At 43.2% G+C, this 19,230-nt stretch overlaps 1 long non-coding RNA gene and 1 other non-coding gene across 2 annotated transcripts; both read right to left on the bottom strand.

Moving 5' to 3' along the window:
- Window positions 1-418: 418 nt before the first annotated feature.
- Window positions 419-520, bottom strand: LOC127046059 (U6 spliceosomal RNA). Its single transcript, XR_007772922.1, has one exon. It is a non-coding gene; the product is annotated as a U6 spliceosomal RNA (small nuclear RNA).
- Window positions 521-9,743: 9,223 nt separating this feature from the next.
- Window positions 9,744-19,124, bottom strand: LOC127044222 (uncharacterized). The gene is made up of 3 exons (XR_007772431.1): window positions 19,035-19,124; window positions 10,106-10,261; window positions 9,744-9,838 (listed from the first exon to the last, which is right to left on the bottom strand). It is a non-coding gene; the product is annotated as an uncharacterized LOC127044222 (long non-coding RNA).
- Window positions 19,125-19,230: the final 106 nt, after the last annotated feature.

The raw sequence follows: 19,230 nt of genomic DNA, 5'->3' as shown, positions 1-19,230 counted from the left end.
GTTGGGTGATACAGTGCTTGTCCAACTTAGTATTTTGTTCTTCCATTGTACCCTGAAGCTAGGCTATACAGTGCCAAGAGAAAACTAATTCAGCAGTATAAATTAAAATAGGATTCCCATGACACAAACTGCAAAAATATGTTTTATTTATATAATGACTTTGCAGCAGTAACATGTCTCTGCTGCTGCCTTTTGACTCATGAGAGGCCTCATATACAGCCAACATTCAATGGCAGACAGCAAAGACGAAACAGTATTTTTTAATTAATATTTTTTTCTGTTTCGATTGTGGTATTGCCTAACATTCCTTTTCATTGTTGCAATTACTCTCTTCTTTTTTCTTAGACATGTAACCTAAAAAAACCCAAACCATTTCCAAGTATAACTGTAATATTATAACATCCACTACTGTCATAATATTTTCTCTTTAAACTGCTCCACAAATTTATATCATCCTTGTGCAAGGGTCATGATAATCTTCTGTGTTGTTTCAGTTTTAGCACATGTGCTTCTGGAGCAAGCATTTATATTCCAGTTTATAGAAAGCTATAAATGCTCATACTAGAATTTCCTTGCTATTTGAGAGTACACTGTTTCAGGAGCAAAGGGTTTGTCACCCTCTAAGCATCAGGGGAGCAACTGCAGAGTGCTTCAAACACAGGCCTTTTGACTTCCAAGGAGCATTAGGATATTATCAGACTTCAGCAACCCAGAACAGTGAGACAATGGCGGAAGTCTAGCTGCAAGCAAGTCACTACATTTAAGTTATTGCAGTCAACTACTACATTGCAACTACAATACTACTAGTAAATGATTAAAACGTTCAGTTACTGCAGTCAAAGGCCTTCTTCTAGCACCCAAGAAGTCTAAGCAGCTAGGGGACTTACCAAATCTAAATGAGATAAAAAGCAATCCATTGAAGCAGATATTTATTTTTTCCTAAATAAAGAATTTTATACTTTACAAAAATAGACTTAAAATGACTGTTTAGTAGTGAGACACGAAGATGTGAAGTTAATGAAGGGACAGTACAGATTTAGTGTGCCTGTTCTTTAGAAGATAACTACATGAGATGGAAATCTATTCAGTCAAATATGTCTCAGTCCTGCAATGGGATCCACATGGCAGAGCTTTAAACCTGTACAGAGCCCTGCTGTAGGCTACATGCGGGTTTGCCTATGCAGAATCAATTGCAGAATTGAGGTTTTAGGTCTTATCCCCTTCAAACTTTGAAAAGGGTTCACGTCTTGCCAGCCCTGTCTGTGCTCCCCTATCCTATGATTTTCTCCCTTGATTTTTCCTTTTTCTTGCCTTGTGCTTTCTTTTTGTGCTTTCTCTCCTCAACCTAGCAAAAGAGCTTCTGAAATAGCCACCAAACTATTTTTGCTTGCACTGAAATTAAATTCACCTGCACAATGAACCAAACCTCATTAATTTGGGTGGCATTCTGATACAGAAGAAATAACAAAAGTAGGTGAAAGGAAAGAATGTAACATTTTCAAAATACTTTGCAAAACAAATTTAATTCCTTTCACCTCTACTAAATGTACATTTCAAGATTTGGACTGCAACACAAACCTTTTGAGCTTTTCTCTTTCGGCTAACCACATCACCATGACCCTGCATTATGGTCTCATGATTAGAGAAGACACTGGGAACACTAGTCCAAAATCATCTTCTAACTCACTATCTGCAAGCCATTTCATCTCTGAGTATCTCATTTACGTACAGAACTACAAAATGGGATTAATATCTATCCACCTTTGTAGAGCACTTTGGCCTAGATCCTCAAAGGTATTCCTATGTCTAACTCCAGTGGTAGTTAGGTATCTGAATACATGTGAGGATATGGGCCTTTGGGTTTCTCAGATGAAAGTGTTATACAAGACTAAAGGTGAGTATATATTTGTTTAAGAAGGATAAGATGAAGTGCATAACAGATATAGTCAAGCTGGCTTAGTGTAAACATTAATTTGTTATATTTTTTATATTAGCTAAGATTTTCCAGTAAGAAATCTCACATCCCCTGGAAATAAAACCACTGAAATGGAGGCTCTCTCACAAATTCTTTAGTGCTGAAAAGTGAAATCTGTTCCAATCTGCACATATTCCTTCACATATTTGTACATATAAACTATTAAATGAAACAGAAGCCAAATTATTTACTATATTAGATAAAAATTGAAAAAACATTTAATTTAGAAATCATTAATATTCTCCTTCAGAGACAGAATGCAACTGTATGTGCTGCAAGTTTTTTAATCAACTGATGTGAAACTAGTATAATCATACTGATTTAGTGCAAAATGGTGTGAAGCATGGAAAATGTTTTCCATGAAGCAAGTTACCATGAAAAATGAAATGACTGTTTATGCACATACTTAAAAAAGTTTCTGAATGAATTTAGTACAAGGTACCCATGAAATCTGGGAAGAATAGCACTGACTTCAACCAGATGTACCCTGGAGGACCTGATCCAATTCCCACTGAGTCAATGGAAAGGCTTCCACTGACATAGGATCCAGCTCAGTATGGGCTGGATTCGGCAAGCCTTCTACACAGCTTTGCCAACACACCTCATTACTGATTTGCAGCAACCCTGTTATTGCAGGCTGGAACCAGCAGAAATTGCCAGCATTGCTAAATTATGCAGTGGTTTTGTGAGGTGCACTGCAAAAATTTATTTTCAGTATTATTTGTTATTATTTGTAACCTTAGAAACGACTTGAACTATGTCTCCACTAAACTGTGCCACCAAACTTTCTTCAATATGCACAACAGACATATGACTAAGGAAAGAAATATTTAAACAATATCACAACTTTAAATTATCCTGTAACTTGTTCCATGCGGCAGACTGCCTGAACAGAAAAAGTTGCAACGTTGGAGTTAAAGCCTCGATCGTGCAAACACTTTACTTTACTACCATAAGTAGCCCCATTGTTTTCAAGTATAGAATAGGAGGATCAGAGCCTAATTTAGCACATTGCCCTACCTGTCACACCAGATGCTATGCTGATCATTTGCTAGTTAGGTATGGGTTTTATTTATTTATAGTGTAACAATGTAGAAGTAACATACTTTTACATCTTCATATATAGCATTATCTACTAGCAATCCTATACTGTCATGTCCATTTGGAGTTTATCTTACTACACATTCAGATAATTGTTCCTTCCTGACTTTCCAAAACTCTGCATGTACTTGCTCCATCCTACCATCTGCTACCTCCACGACTTGCTTCTATCACCGTCCCCTTTGTCTCTTTAATTTAGGACTCACACAACTCTCTCAAGCTTTCCTTTCCCTCTAGTAGTGTATCCTTCCATTCTCCAAGGTCACTGTAATTATTTCTTAAAAATACTTTTTTACCTCATTACCACTTCTAAATTTCAGGACCTTTTTCTTACACTCTACTCTTCTCTCCAAATGGCACCTCATTTAACCTTTTTGTCCACATAAAAACTTTGGTATTTGTGATGGGATATACAAACCTCACACGGGAGAAGAAAGGGCTATGGAGTAGTTCTGGATCCATGTAGCCCCCACCCTATCATACCTTCCAAGCCTGCACAAGCTGGAGGAGGAGCTTAAAAAGGGAAGCACAGATGCTCAGAGGGAGGAAGATGGTGGAAGGGAGCAGACCTATGCTCTTGGGAAGGAGTAGTCCAGGAGCTCTTGCGGCTGAGGCTTGGAGATACTGACCTGATGAAGTCTGCAAAGGAGAGACTGGTGACTTTTGAAAGTCAGAAATTTTAATTTTGTGTTTTGGTTCTTTACTTTACCCTGGGGGAAAAGGGGACACTGGTAGGAGGCAATCCAGGCAGGCAGCTACACAGCACCCAAAGTGCAGGTCTCAACAGCCTACCACTGGGTCCTGGATTGCAATCAAGTGGAGAGGGTGGACCTGGGCTCCCCTATCAGCCCCTAAAGAGGGAATAATGACCAAAGTTTATCCCTTCGCTGGGAATCTAGTTGGGGAAGATCCTGAACATGTAAGGTTCCCAACTCTAAGACCCTGACACAAGGGGGAAGCCTTTAAGCCCTTACTGACTTCTGAAGACTTCCACATTATTGGACTATTTATATGTACCCTGTGAGGGATGGACTTAAATGTGTGACCCGGCCGGAGGGCAGTGTCACAAAAAGGACAGACTCGTAGGAGGCAGAGCTATAGCAAGAAAGAGGAATGACTGGGTGGAAGGCAGCTTGTTAATCCTAGTCTGACCACTAGGAGGCACCGTATTTCTCTTCACAACTGATGCAGAATGTGGACAAACTAACCCCAGCTTTGCTATAGGGGATTATCTAGTTTTAACAACAACAAAAAAACCCCTTACCTCACCAACTAGACAGGGATAACAAGAAGATAGACATGGAGAAGCTGTTGAAGTGGGTGACAGATAACCAGCAGCAACAGGCACAGCAACAACACAGCAGCAACTATTACAGCAGATGGGCATCCAGCAGCAGCAACAAGCAATACAACCGCAGCAGCTTGTTCAACAGCTGTTTGTACAGCAACAAGAACAATAACAGTGTCTTGTTTAACAGGTATTGACACCAGTACATCCGCAGGGGGCGGCAGCGAATCCTTCCACAGAAGCACCTAATGCAAGCCTGGCCACTACAATACCAGGGAAGTTAAGAAAGATTGGGCCAGAGGATGAACCTGAAGCATTTTGGTTACATTCAAATGGGCAGTAACTTCAGCACAATGGCTGCCCAAACACTGGGCTATTTTGCTGGCTCCATACTTGATGAGAGCATCCCAGGCTGCCTACAGGGGACTTGACTCAGTCACCACACACGACTACATTCGTGCCAAAGCCAACATTTTGGATTATTTCCCCCCCTCGGCATGTTCCCTATAGTGACTGAAACATTGTCATTGCTTCTGCAGTCACAGATATCCACCGGGGTCCCAGTGCTGGGTAGTGGCCAGAAACTCAAGGTATGCTACTGGTGCTGGCTGCAACCAGAGATGAGGACCAGGGTGCAGATGGCTGATTAAACAGTAATAGAACAGTTTACCCAGATCCTCCCAGCTGGGGGAAGAGATTGGGTGGTGAGGTATCGACACAAGACATTGACAGAAGATGTAAATCTAATGGACAATTACATGGCTGCTGACCAATTTCCTTCTGAGACAACGGGCTGTAGCTATACTGGGGCCAAGGGAACAGCCTGTCTCAAGGCCTGGGATGAAAGTAACTGGTGGGATTAGGTGAAACAGAGGGACCTCTTGCTGGACCAGGGGCCCTCCCTCTATCCGAAAGAATGAGACCAAATGCCTATTAGATGTAGAGCTTCTAGCCAGAGATGAAGATTTCATAAGAGAACAGAGAGATGACCAGACGCTAATGTGGGTCTTTGATCAAGTGGCAATGACCAATGGCAAAGAAGTGGATACTCAGCTGCTAAAACAAGGGCTCTATTCTGAATTTAGAAGATAACAGTTATATTGGCTGGAATAGGACCACCAAATCAAAGAGATGACAATACAGCTCCTCATGCCAAGATGGCATCAAAGAGAAGTGTTATGGCTCACTCACTTGACCCAATGTACATTTACTTAGGGGCGAATAAAACACTCAAACAGGTGATGAATAGGAGCTATTGGCTGGGAGTGCACATGAAGTCAAGGATTATTGTGTGTCATGACAAATGGCTGGACCCAAGAAGACCCTGAAAGCCCCTTAGTCATGTTCCTATAGTGGGGATACCATTTGAAAGAACTGGGATGGACCTAGTGGGACTGCAGTAAAAAAGAGGCAGGGTACCAGCATATCCTGGTGGTTCTAGATCACACAACCCAGTATCCAAAGCCATCCCCCTCTGCTCTATAAATTCGGCAACCATCATAGCCGAGTTTATGAAATTATTTGCTCAAGTATACCAAAAGAAATCCTGACTCGATCAAAGAACTAATTTTGTGTCACGTTTGATGAAAGAGCTGTGGTGATCTGTTAAGGGTTAAGACATTAAGTACATCAGTTTACCACCTCTAAATGGATGGATTGGTTGAGCAGTTTAATCGGATGCTGAAAAAGATGCTGAGGAAATTTGTAGCATCAAACCCCTGCCAGTGGAACCAGTTATTTCCACCACTGTTGTTTGCCATCAGAGAGGTTCCACAAGCATCCATGGGATTCTCCCATTGCCTTCTGTATAGGAGTGAAAATCTCATGGGATTTTAGACCTCCTCCGAGAAGCATAGGAGAAATCAGGACCAAAGGTGATGAACGTGGTGTAGTACGTACTCCAGTTGTGAGACAGGCTTAAGACTTTAGGGGACTTTTCAAAAGAAAAATTATTGAAAGCCCAATAGAACTAAGAAAGGCCTATAACCAAGGGACCATCTATGAAAATTTAGACCTGTTTTCCAGGTACTATTATTGCTATTGAGTTCAGAGTAAAGATTATTGGTCTGGTGGCAGGGGCTGTTCAAGATCATGGAAGAAGTGGGACTGGTCAACTTTGAAATCTGACAGAGAGGGAAGAAAAAGGAAATAAGTGTATGAAGTTAACCTTTTGAAACCTGGAAAGATCAAGAAGGTCTCCTTATAATACCCTATCCACCCAAACCTGGGCTATGCCCTCAAGCACCCATAACCCAAGAATCCTGAGCCATACCAATGGGAGAAGAGCTTCAATCAGAACAGACAGCCCAAATGAAGCAGCAGATTGAATCCTTCCCTGCAGTATTTTCAACCTTTCCGAGACACACTAACCTGGCTTATCATCACACAGCCACAGAACCAGGACAATGGTGTGACACTACACCCCATATTCTTCATAGTGGTATCATTATATGATATGATTATGGCACAATTATGATGCATTTTGTACAAGATGGGGCATGTAAGGTGTCACTGGAAAAGTTATGATTTGCTGAATATAGTTATCTTATTTGTATACATGTATCATTTTTGTATCTGAAGTTATGAATATTGACTATGTATCTGTATTTCAAATGTAATCACGCTAGGGTGACACCAACTAGGTAAAATGCTTCCAGTCTAGACAGCTGGCTGTCAAGGACATATTCAAGGTAATGGGCCATTAGGAATAAGAATAGGCCTTAGGTATCAGAGGGGTAGGAGTGTTAATCTGGATCTGTAAAAGCGGCAAAGAGTTCTGTGGCACCTTATAGACTAACGTACGTATTGGAACATGAGCTTTCGTGGGTGAATACCCACTTCGTCGGATGCACCCACGAAAGCTCATGCTCCAATATGTTTGTTATAAGGGCCACAGAACTCTTTGCCGCTTTTAAAAGGCCTTAGGAGAAGCTTATTCCCCACCTGGTAAGCCTTCCTGAGAATGTTCCAGATTGCCTGGCTACTATGACTCAACAAGGTACGCACCCCAGTTCCAGGCACCCTGGGGGGACCCATCACAAATGGGTCCTTGAAAACCCACAGCCACTCCAGTGAAAGATGTAGGTCACCATCCAAGAGGAGCTACGAACCACGTTAGAGCAGTGGTAGTGAAGTCCCATTGTGCTGGTACTGAAACCAGATGGGACAACCTATTCTTCTTTTTGATTTCAGAAAGGTAACTATATCATCAAAGATATATGCCCAGAATAGATTAGTTCACTAGAAAGACTGGGAGCTGCCAAGTATATCTGCACCCTAGACCTCAGGAAGGCGTACTGGCAGATCCCTGACCTCAAGAGTCTCAGAAAAAAACAGCTTTCTCCACTCCATTTGTTCTGTACCAATTGCGAGCTATGCCATTTTGCCTCTATGGGGCAGCAGCCACTTTCCAATGGCACATGGATCACATGCTGTAACTACATGGTCAATATGCTGCAGTATATACAGATGACATTGTGATTTACAGCTGTAAATGGAACAGCCACATATGACATGTTATCTCCATCCTACAGATTCTGAGGGGTACAGAATTCACTGTGAACCCAAGTAGGATGGCAAACTGGAAGTTACTTATCTCAGTTATACCATAAGAAGGAGCAAGTTATGACCACTGGCAAACTACAGGCCTTAGCAACTTAGCCCATCCTGACAAAAATAAAAGAGGTCTGACACTTTTTAGGCCTAGCAAGCTATTATGGGCATTTTGGACCAGACTTTGCCATGATTGCAGCACCCCTCCTTGTGAAGGATACCAGTCCTAAGAAAATAATTTCGGCTGGAGTCTGCGACAGAGAATTTTGGAATCTAAAAGACTCTCTGTGTCAGGAACTGGTACGTTTTCACCCAGATTTTTCCAAAAGGTTCACACTTTAAACATATGCCTCTGCTGAAGGACGTAGAACAATCCTTTCCCAGGAGGCTGAGGAACACCCAATTCCCTATATAAGTAGAAAACTGTTCCCCCAAGAGGAAGCCTATTCAGTCACAGAAAAATAACCATTAGCTGTGAAATGGGCTGTGGATGTCTTAAGGTGCTATTTGTTGGCAAACCCCTTCTCATTAGTAACTGAACACACACCTCTTCACTGGTTGAACATCATGAAAGGTGTCGACCCAAGAATTTTATGCAGTGGTACCTCTCCTTACAGCTATATAGTTTTCAGGTACTTCACTGAGCTGGGACAGTCCACCGAAATGCTGATTCTCTCCCCCTCCTTCCACCCTGCCCCCCCTCCTCCCCCAAAGGAGAGCAGAAGATACAATACTGGATCCTATTTTGAGGCAAAGGGTATGGGATGGGACATACAAACCCCACACAGGAGAAGAAAGGGTTAAAAAGCAGCTGTGGGCCCAGGTGGCCTCACCTGTAAAGCCTACACAAACTGGAGGTAGAGTTTAAACAGGGAAGTAGAACAGTTCAGAGGCAGGCAGTGGAAGGAAGCAGACCTGAGCCCTTGGGAAGGAGCACCCCAGGAGCTCTTGCTGCCTGAGGCTTGGAGATATTGACCTGACCAAGCTTGCAAAGGAGGGACTGGTGAAGGTCAGAAGCTTTAATTTTGTATTCAGTGCTTTACTTTATGCTGAGGGGACACTGGTAGGAAGTGATCCAGGAAGGTCGCTGCATAACACTCCAAGGTACAGATCTTAGCTGTCCACCACTGGGCCCTGGATTGGCACCCAATGAAGAGGTTGGGCCCCTAAAGTGTGGACAATGACAGACGTCTATACTTCAACAGGGAACTTAGTTGGGGAAGATCCTGAAGGCGTTAAGGGTGCAGACCCGAAGATCCTGACCCAAGGGGGGAGCCTGGAAGCCCTTGATGACTTCTGAAGACTTGCACATTATTTAACTTTTTATGTCTCCCCTGAAAGGCAGATACGAATGTGTGATCCAGCTGGAGGGCTGAGTTGCAAAAAGAACAGACTGCTACATGCTGGAGCTATATCATAGGTGCTGAGATTCTAATCTACTGGGGGGTGCTCCTACTCCTACTCCACTCCTTCCCCCAGTGCCCCACCCCTGCCCTGCTTCTTCCCACCCCTGCTCTGCCCCGCCCCTTCGCGCCCAGTTCTGCCCCCTCCAGGATACGAAGAGAACCTGTCACATTCTGGCCTGACCAGTAGGAAGCACTGCTGGTGAGTGCTTCACAGTAATCATAATCAATTATGTAAAGCATCTTCTCTCTATTCCACCTCTCCGTAAACCATTTGGAACTTCTTTATAGCTAATGGCTATTAGCCAGAATGGACAGGGATAGTGTCCCTAGCCTCTGTTTGCCAGAAGCTGGGAATGGGCGACAGGGGATGGATCACATGATTACCTGTTCTGTTCATTCCATCTGCAGCACCTGGTACTGGCCACTGTCTGAAGACAGGATACTGGGCTAGATGGACCTTTGGTCTGACCCCGTATGGCTGCTGTTATGTTCTTATGTTATGTTTCTACAAGGACACTATATAAAATTAATTACATTAAGTTTCATTAGTAATTTGTCATTTTCAACACCTTTCTATAAAATATTTAACTCATTGCTGTTCAGTTTTAAGACCAACACTAACGCACAGTGGCACTTGATTATTGTGTGTATTAAGGTTTTGCCTCAGGTGCCATCAGGATTGGGATGCCATTGTGCTGGGGACTGCAAACACATAGGAAGATATGCTACCAGCCCCAAAGAACTTAAAATTGAGAAACTCAAAGCAACTGGTATAGTCAGTACCTGAATATTACTTTCCAGGACAGGACCAAACTTTGTTGACAATGTGCGACTCAGTACTATTGTGGGAGGGCTGCTGGAGTTTTATTCCAGAAAAAGATTGAGACATATTAGCTTGCGGTGTGAGAGATTGCACCACTTCTGCATACTCCACCTTTTCTGTGGATAGAAAATGTAAATTTCCATTCCTCACACTCCAGCACTCCTCAGAAGTATTAATCACATCTATTTTTTTAAGATAAAGCCCTCATGATATAAATGATTGAAATGTATCATTTTAGTGGGCATAGAAAGTATGGCCACATTTGTCAGTCATAAACACAGTTCAGAATAGTAATATAGATAATGTTACCAACAAATAATAAGACATTCTTTTTAAAATCAGAGGACAGTGGAGAGAAAAATTTGGTGGCTTGGGAGGGTGAAAAGTATTTTGCAAGTGTAGAGTCCTAATAAGGGAGGCACTTTTATCTAGTGGTAATAGCATAAATTAGGTATAGGCAGAGCTGGGTTGTATTTTGAACTCTGCATCACTTTCAGGCCTGATTTTGTTTACATACTTCCCCCACAGATAACTCCCACTGAAATGAGTCCTTACTACCTTCTGTTTTAGTTTTCCAAGCTGGAAAATGGACGTAGGCAAGTATCATTCTCTGTGTAGAATGCTTTGAAAAGCCTGAATGAGAAGTGTAGTAATTTCAAATTATTATTAATAATAAAGATATAGCACTTCAAAATGTGCTGGTGGGTAGAGGAAACTAATTTTATAAGAAGCACCAAGATAACTCAACCACAGTCTTCCAGATAGTTTAGGGTGGGGCGAGAAAGGGGCATACATGTAGTGTGGTGAAATTGACTCTGAAAGTTCTAAACATTTTATTAAGATGATGATTAAAAAAAGTGAACAGCACAGAGTTTAAGCATAGAAGTTTCTGGTTATCAGGGAATAACATACAGATTATCAACAGGTGCGAAGTTCGGTTTAAGATAGTGTGGCATAAAGTTCTTTCTACAAGAGCAGTTTATCATGAGGGTAGCATGATGCGTTTCTCTTATGCACTAGAAAGAAAGGTAACTGGATGCCAAAACTGGAGAAGGGGGCGAAAAGTAAGCTCAGGGACATTTGTGGCAGACAAACATGAACAGGGAAACACAAGGAGTAGTTGTGGCATATAGGGCCTGATCCTGCACCACTGAAGTCTACGGGAGCAGGCCCTTAAGTTAATTTTGGAACAAAAAACAGATTCTCTGAAAAGAAAAGTAGTAAGAAGATGGGTCTGAAAAAGTGTCTAGAATAGGTCATAGGAGTATGTTACTAATCACGGGCCTGATCCGATGAACTGCCTCAACTTGCAGTGAAATCATCAGAAGTTAAGCCTGCTTAACACCTGCTAAATCTGGCCCTAAAATACTAGGGAGGAGTGACTTAGGCTTTGTCTACCCAACCTTTTTAGTGACACAGCTGTGCTGCTACAGCAGTGCCACTAAAAGGCGCGCAGTGTAGCTGCCGTTTGGCAGCAGGAGAGAGCTCTCCCACTGACAAAAACTTCCACCCCCAACAAGCAGCAGCTTTGTCGGCAGAAGAGTTCTCTCATTGACAAAACGCTGTTCACACCGGTACTTTTCATCGGTAAAACTTTTGTTGTTTGGGGTGCGTGTGTTTTTTTAACACCCCGAACAACAAAAGTTTTACCAACAAAGTTCCAGTGTAGATAAAGCTTTAGTCAAAGTCATTACCTGGATCATTATCTGTGGGATACTGAGTGGCTCCTAAGAAGTGTGCTCAGCACTTCCAACTCCTGTTGACTTCTGTGGGAATTGTGTTCTTACCAGCTCATGGAGTCCCAGAAATCCAGAGAATTTAGTAAGCACCTACATCTTTATTTTTGTTTTTATTTTTTAGTGATAGTAGACGAGTTGTAGAAAGCAGCTATAGGTAAGTGTTGACAGAGTAGTGATATTTACTGGTTTGTTTCACTGTGGGCTTGATCCTGCATCCATTGAACATATGGGGCAGCTCCCATTGACTTTAATGATGCAGGATCAGCCCCTTACGTAATTCATGTACACAATCCTCATTCTATTGAGTACTGGTCTCCTGCTTCTCTGTACAATTTTATTATATTACTGTAGCACTCACAATGTGCTAGACACTGTCCATACAAAGATCCAGTCCCCAGCCTGTAAAGGTTAATATTTAAGGCTGCGAGGTTGCAAACTGAGCTGTGAATCCCTGCACCCACACAGAGCTTTAGTGATTTTAATAGAGCTCTGCATAGGGCTAGGATCTGATTGTACAGATTAGAGACCTATTACTAAGAAAAATGCTTAAAGTATTTTTCTCCTGCACCTGTTTGTTGTTCTAAGTCCCAAGCCTACAAAAATTTGCCATGAGTAATCCTATAATATTTAGTAGCAAAATTAAGCATCTGCATCAATGTTTGCAGGATTGGGGTCTTAATTAGGATCAGCTGTCTCCCAAACTGCCCTTTGTCTTGGCCAATTATTAGTTGACTAATTTTCTTGTAAGGATAATGGAAGATGCAGGCCTTGAGGACAGATTTAAAGGAAGGAAGTAGTGACCTGTGAAATGAATATGCTTGACACAAACAGACCAAATGATAGGTTTTAGATATCAGGAACCTGTGTGTTACTCAAGAGAATTCTAACTTTAATATGGGATGCCTTATAGTGTTGAAGTGAAGGCAGGCTTTCCTTAAATCTGCATCTTTGGAAAATAATTTTTGTGCATTTTTAATGTACAATTAAGTAAAGTAAATACAAGTTTTGGACAATGCAATATATAGGGAAAATCAGTGTTAATTTATATGAAAATTGGGAAACTGACCTGTGAACAAAGATGCAGGTTATTTTGTCACCATGAGGTTTTAGAGTAGCAGCCATGTTAGTCTGTATCCTCAAAAAGAACAAGAGTACTTGTGGCATCTTAGAGACTAACAAATTTATTTGAGCATAATGATGGTGTCATTTAAATAACAAATAGGATCATCATAGGACCTAATCACATTAGCCACACCATCAGGGCTCATTCACCTGCACATCTACCAATGTGATATGTGCCAGCAATGCCCCTCTGCCACGTACATTGGCCAGACTGGACAGTCTCTACACAAAAGAATAAATGGACACAAATCTGACATCAGGAATCATAACATTAAAAAACCAGTAGAACAACACTTCAACCTCTCTAGTCACTCAGTAACAGACTTAAAGGTGGCAATTTTGCAATAGAAAAGCTTCAAAAACAGACTCCAACGAGAAACTGCTGAGCTTGAATTAATATGCAAACTAGATACCATTAACTTGGGTTTGAATAGAGACTGGGAATGGCTGGGTCATTACACATACTGAATTTATTTCCCCACGTTAAGTATTCTCACACCTTCTTGTCAACCGTCTAAAATGGGCCATCTTGATTACCACTACAAAAGTTTTTTTTCTCCTGCTGGCAAAAGCTCATCTTAATTAATTAGCCTTTTACAGTTGGTATGACTACTTCCACTTTTTCATGTTCTCTGTATGTATAGACTCATAGACTCATAGGTCAGAAGGGACCAATCTGATCATCTAGTCTGACCTCCTGCACAAGGCAGGCCACAGAACCCCACCCATCCAATTTTATACAACCCCTATCCCAGGACCGAGTTATTGAAATCCTCAAAAATGGTTTGAAGACCTCAAGCTGCAGAGACACCACCAGCAAGCGACCCGTGCCCCACGCTGCAGGGGAAGGCGAAAAACCTCCAGGGCACCTGCCAATCCGCCCTGGAGGAAAATTCCTTCCCGACCCCAAATATGGCGATCAGCTAAACCCTGAGCATGTGGGCAAGAGTCACCAGCCAGCACCCAAGAAGGAGTTCTCCGCAGCAACTCAGTACCCATCGCATGCAACATCTCCCCGCAGACCATTGAGCAGACCTGTCTGGTGGTAATTCAAGATCAATTGCCCAAATTGACGATCCTATCATAACATCCCCTCCATATACTTATCAAGCTTTGTCTTAAAGCCAGGAAAGTCTTTTGCCCCTACTACTTCCCTCGGAAGGCTATTCCAGAACTTCACTCCCCTAATGGTCAGAAACCTTCGTCTAATTTCAAGTCTAAACTTCCTAATATCCAGTTTATACCCATTCGTCCTCGTGGCTACATTAGTACTAAACTTAAATAATTCCTCTCCCTCCCTAACGTTAACCCCCTTGATATATTTATATAGGGCGAGCATATCCCCCCTCAGCCTTCTTTTGGCCAGACTAAACAAGCCAAGCTCTTTGAGTCTCCTTTCATAAGGCAGTTTTTCCATTCCTCGGATCATCCTCGTAGCCCGTCTCTGAACCTGTTCCAGTTTGAATTCATCCTTCTTGAACATGGGACACCAGAACTGCACACAGTATTCCAGATGGGGTCTCACCAACGCCGTATACAACGGTACTAACACCTCCTTATCCTTGCAGGAAATACCCCGCCTGATGCATCCCAAAATCGCATTTGCTTTTTTAACAGCCGTATCACATTGGCGACTCATAGTCATCCTGCTATCAATCAGTACCCCAAGGTCCTTCTCTTCCTCCGTCGCTTCCAACTGATGCGCCCCCAACGTATATCCAAAATTCTTATTATTAATTCCTAAATGCATGACCTTGCACTTTTCACTATTGTATTTCATCCTATTTCTATTACTCCAGTTTACAAGGTGGTTCAGATCTTCTTGAATAGTATCCCTGTCCTTCTCCGTGTTAGCAATACCCCCCAGCTTCGTGTCATCCGCGAACTTTATTAGCACATTCCCGCTCTTTGTGCCAAGGTCAGTAATAAAAAGGTTAAATAAGATCGGTCCCAAGACCGATCCTTGAGGGACTCCACTGGTGACCTCCTTCCAGTCCGACAGTTCACCTTTCAATACGACCCTCTGGAGTCTCCCCTTTAACCAGTTCCTTATCCACCTTACAACTTTCATATTCACTCCCAGCTTTTCCAATTTAACTAACAGCTCCCCGTGCGGAACCGTGTCGAACGCCTTACTGAAATCTAGGTAAATTATATCTACCGCATTTCCTTTATCTAAGTAATCCGTCACCTTCTCAAAGAAGGAGATCAGATTGGTTTGGCACGATCTACCTTTAGTAAATCCGTGTTGCAGTTCGTCCCAATTACCATTGACCTCTATGTCCTTAACTACTTTCTCCCTTAAAATTTTTTCCAAGACCTTACATACTACAGACGTCAAGCTAACAGGCCTATAATTACCCGGATCACTCTTTTTCCCTTTCTTAAAAATAGGAACTACATTAGCAATCCTCCAGTCATACGGCACAACACCCGAGATTATCGATTGCTTAAAAATTCTCGCTAACGGGCTCGCAATTTCACGCGCCAGTTCCTTTAATATCCTCGGGTGGAGATTGTCCGGGCCCTCCGACTTCGACCCATCAAGCTGTTCAAGTACGGCCTCTACCTCAGTTGCAGTAATATCCACTTCCATATCCACATTCCCGTTTATCATCCCTCCATCATCGCAAGGTTCCTCACTAGTCTTATTAAAAACCGAGGCAAAGTACTTGTTTAGATGTTGGGCCTAGGTTATCCTTAACCTCCATTCCATCCTCAGTGTATAGCGGCCCCACTTCTTCTTTCTTTGTTTTCTTCTTATTTATGTGGCTGTAGAACCTTTTACTATTGGTTTTGATTCCCTTTGCAAGTTCCAGTTCAGTGCGGCTTTTAGCCTTCCTCACTTTATCCCTACATGTTCTGACCTCAGCAAGGTAGCTTTCTTTACTGATCCTGCCTTCCTTCCACTCCCTGTAAGCTTTCTGCTTTTGTCTAATCCCCTCTCTGAGTTGCTTGCTCATCCAGTTTGGCCTGCAACTCCTGCCCATGGTTCTTTTCCCCTTTCTCGGGATGCAGGCTTCCGACAGTCTCCGCAGCTGTGACTTAAAGTAATTCCAGGCCTCCTCCACATTTAAATCCACTAATTCCTCCGTCCAATCCACTTCCCTAACTAATTTCCTTAACTCTTTAAAATTAGCCCTCGAGAAGTCAAAAACCCTAATCGCAGATCTACATTTGTTTATCCTTCCATCTAGTTTGAACTGAATCAGCTCATGATCACTCGAACCAAGGTTGTCCCCTACCACCATTTCTTCTACGAGGTCCTCACTGCTCACCAACACCAAGTCTAGAATGGCATCCCCTCTCGTAGGTGCTTCAACTACTTGATGAAGAAATCCATCCGCTATCACATCCAGAAAAATCCGACCCCTATTATTCGTGCAAGTACTCGTCCTCCAGTCTATGTCCGGGAAGTTGAAGTCCCCCATAATCACACATTTCCCCTTTGTGTTTACTTCATTAAAGACATTAAAGAGGTCTCTATCCATATCCCAATCCGATCCCGGCGGTCTGTAGCACACCCCAAGCACTATCTCAGGGGAAGCTCTAGTTGCTTTTTTACCCAGCGTGATTTTTGCCCAGACGGACTCCGTGTTATCCATTCCATTGCATCTTATTTCGCTACATTTAATTTCATCATTGATGTACAAGGCTACTCCCCCACCTTTGCCTTTCTTCCTGTCTTTTCTGAACAGCACATAGCCTTCAATACCCGTGCTCCAGTCATGAGTACTATTCCACCAGGTTTCGGTAATCCCTATAATATCCGGCTTGACTTCCTGCACGAGTAACTCCAGTTCCTCCATCTTGTTACCTAGGCTCCTCGCATTAGTGTACAAACCTTTTAATTTTCGGCGTTTGGCGTCAGTGACATTCTTTCCCCCGTCGTGCACAAACTGTCTGCCACCAGCATCACCCGTTACTCTGGTTTCTACTCCACTATTCCTCCTTGGATCAAATCTTGGGGCCACAAGGGTATCCCCGCTCACTTTGTTTACTTCCCTCTCCAGGTTATGTTCTGGCGTGGAGATCTCCCGAACATTTCCCAACCATCTCCCCCAACTTTCTAGTTTAAAGCCCTCTTGATGAGGTCGGTGAGCCTCCATCCTAGAATCCTATTTCCCTCCTTGCTGAGATGAAGTCCATCCTGAGCAAACAGTCGTCTATCCGTAAATGCGTCCCAGTGACCGTACATACCAAAGCCCTCCTTATAACACCACTCCCTGAGCCATCTGTTGATCGCCATAATCTTGTCCCTCCTTCGTCGCCCCGCTCTAGGAACCGGCAGAATCCCACTGAAGATCACCTGAGCCTCGATGTCTTTAAGCCTCTTCCCCAGTCTGAAATAGTCCTCCTTGATACTGTCCAGTGAGTAACTAGCTGTATCGTTCGTTCCCACATGAAGGATAATCAATGGATTTTTTCCCGCTCCCGCTAAGATCGTATTCAGGCTCAAGTCCACATCCTGTATCTTAGCCCCTGGCAGACAGCACACTCTTCTGTTCTCCCGATCCGGTTTAGTTACAGGCCTGTCTACTCTTCTCAGTAGAGAGTCTCCAATCATGTAGACTTGCCTTTTCCTGGTGACAATGCGATTCTCCGGTCTATCCCCCACAGCAGCTGGCCGTGATTCCTCCTGATTTGTATTCAACCTCACAATCCTCCTAGGGCTCGTACTTGATGTCGCCTCCACTGACTGCTCCCCTCCATCTGCAGGACTAGCTGCTTGCCTCTTCTTCCTTGCCGTAACTCCTTCAGCAGCCCGCTGTGTTCCATCTTCATTTCCCAACTCAGCAAACCTATTCCTGAGTTCTATTTGTCCATCGCTGGCCCGTCTTATCCTCTGTCTGGTTCTCCTAGTGACATGCTTCCACCGTCCACTTTCCTCACCCAGCAGTCCCTCCTCAGAATCCTTAGGTCCTGCTTTTGTCCGCTCGCCTGAGCTTGTCCCCTGTGCCTCATCAAGTCTGTGTTCCATCATCTGCTCAAATCCCCTTCTAAACTCAGCCAGAGTTTCCACTTGCATCTCCAGTCCCCTTACCTTTTCCTCCAGCAGCTCTATCAGACGACACTTCATGCAGATGAAACTCCTTTCAGGTGCTCCTTCTAGGACCATGTACATGCCGCAGCTGCCGCACCCAGTCATCCTCAGTGTGTCTGCACCTGCTACCTCTGCCTCCATCGTAGCGCTGCAACTCTGTGCCTGGCAATCCACAGCTCACACCGCACCGCAGGCCACCGACCAGCGCAGGGCTGCCTCTTCCCTGGTCTGCCTTCCCGGTTCCTCTGCCTTGCTCTCCCCTGCAAACTCCCACTGAAACTCCCCTGTTAGCCGCTCTGTTCGCCGCCTCCTGTGCCGCTGCAGCTGACTGTGCCGCTGCCTGAGTGCCTGGCTCCTTATATAGGACCCCTAATCAGGTAAGCCCCGCCCCCAACTCAGGGCTCAGCCTCGCTCTCAGCACACAGCCCCTAGCAGCCTGCACACACACTCACTCACACACAAATCTCTCTGTATATCTCTCTTCTTACTATATGTTCCATTCTATGGATCTGATTAAGTGGGCTGTGGCCCACGAAAGCTTATGCTCAAATAAATGTTAGTCTCAAGGGGCCACAAGTACTCCTGTTCTTTTCAAGAGGTTTTAGGGTCTCAAGTGCATAGGTAGTCAGAGATGGCTCCAAGATTTCTGCTGCTCTAAGCAAACTGGCATGCCCTCCATGCCTGCAGTCACTAACCATTTTGCTGCCTTGAAAGCTTTGCTACTCTTTAAGCAATGACCCCTTCAGCAATGATGGGAGCAGCTGAGAGAGCAATATAGTTAATAAATCAGAATCTGATTCTGCAGACCCTTATGCACGTGCTTAACTTTAGGTATAGAGTTAGGCACATGCATAAGTATCTGCATGATTAGGATCTTAAGCCAGTATTTTTATTTTTTTGCAGCACTGGTTTTGCTTGAACTATTAGCATAATATGCAATATTTCAAAGATGGGATAATTGTAAAAAAACTTTAAAGAACCCACCTGACAGGAATGCTCTTGCTCTTTTTTTCTTTTAATTTTAAATAAAGCTGTCTATGAAGTTTAGCCTCAGGAGAACTTAATTCAAATCAATTAATCAGTCAGCCTCTCCAGTGACTAGCTTTCTGGAGACAAAAATGTCAAAATAGGTTTAGAGAGTGAGTTTTGTATTTTTATGTTAATTTCCTTCTCCAGTTCT

Source organism: Gopherus flavomarginatus, chromosome 2 (assembly GCF_025201925.1).
Source record: "Gopherus flavomarginatus isolate rGopFla2 chromosome 2, rGopFla2.mat.asm, whole genome shotgun sequence".
Taxonomy (NCBI): Eukaryota; Metazoa; Chordata; order Testudines; family Testudinidae; genus Gopherus; species Gopherus flavomarginatus.
Note: the sequence above shows the minus strand (reverse complement) of the source record. Positions and strands in the feature narration are given on the sequence as shown.